Here is a 1,353-nt window from a genome sequence, read left to right as displayed (position 1 = left end):
TTACTCTGGGTTGAGTTCATTCATAACAGTGTTTTCAATAGGAGAATCGCCCATTTATCACACATTTGGTTATTTTACATTTTCAGAATGGTTTTGAAAATTCAAAAGCATTTTATAACCAGGCATGGTATACATGCCTATTACTAGGAGGCAGAGGCAGGCAGATCTCTGAACTCTAGGCCAGTGAGGGCTACATAGTGAGAGCCTGTCTCAAAAAAGGCGAAAGTAAAACTTTTTTATACTAAAGGTGATTAACTAGGATTGTCATCCCAAGGAAATGGTATATGTTGCCATGAAAACTTGTTTATTCACAATAGTGGTATGCCTGCTGTACAGTACTGTGGCACAAAGGACAAAACCATTAATACCTGTGTTCTTAGAAGTGGCATTCAAAGAGGGCTTAGGGATCGTACTACATTAAGAAAAAGGATTGAGAAAACCGGTTTAAAAAAAAAAAAAAAAAAGCTGGGCATAGTGGCTCGTGTCTTTTTGGTTTTTCAAGACAGGGTTTCTCTGTGTGTGTAGCTTTGTGCCTTTCCTGGAACTCGATTTGGAGACCAGGCCTCGAACCCACAGAGATCCACCTGCCTCTGCTGAGATTAAAGGTGTGCGCCACCACTGCCTGGCGTGGCTCATGTCTTTAATCTTGGCACTCTAGGGCAGGGACTGGCCAGTATCTTTAAGCTCATGGCCAGCCTGGTCTACATAGAGAGTTCTTGGATAGCCAAAGCCATGTAGAGAGAGACTATGTCTCAAGAAATCTGAGTAAATGAATGCTAGTTAAAAAAAAAGAACATCGCAACTTTAAGCTTGCAACATCTGAAGGTGCAGGTCAATCCACTCTCAAAGCATTGCATGCTAACACAGAAACTGCAGACCAAGACTGGCCACAGGCATGGAAATGATGGGAAGAACAGCTATGAAAAGCATAACATGAATTCAGATGTAATACGAATCTTAAATGGTCTTATTAATAAAAAAAAAAACTCAGAGCCAGATATTGGGGTGAATGCTGAAAGATCAGAGAAGCAGAACAAGCCACAGCCAACCTCGCCTTGACAACTCATCCGATCCTGTTTCCACAGTCCTCAGACTGAAAGCTTCTGAGTCCTTACCTGAATGGATCTCAGCTGAACTGCTGCTAAAAGCCTAAAAGCTTAAAAGCCTCTAGTTCCTGGTCCTCATGCCTTATATATTTTTTTGCTTCCTGCCATCACTTCCTGGAATTAAAAGTGTATGTCACCATGCCTGGCTGTTGCCAGTGTGGCCTTGAAGTCAGAGATCCAGATAGATCTCTGCCTCCCAAGTGATAGGATTAAAGGTGTGTGTGGAACCGTTTTCTGGCCTCTATGT

Source organism: Onychomys torridus, chromosome 4, assembly GCF_903995425.1.
Source record: "Onychomys torridus chromosome 4, mOncTor1.1, whole genome shotgun sequence".
Lineage (NCBI taxonomy): Eukaryota > Metazoa > Chordata > Mammalia > Rodentia > Cricetidae > Onychomys > Onychomys torridus.
This window is presented reverse-complemented; position numbering follows the sequence as displayed.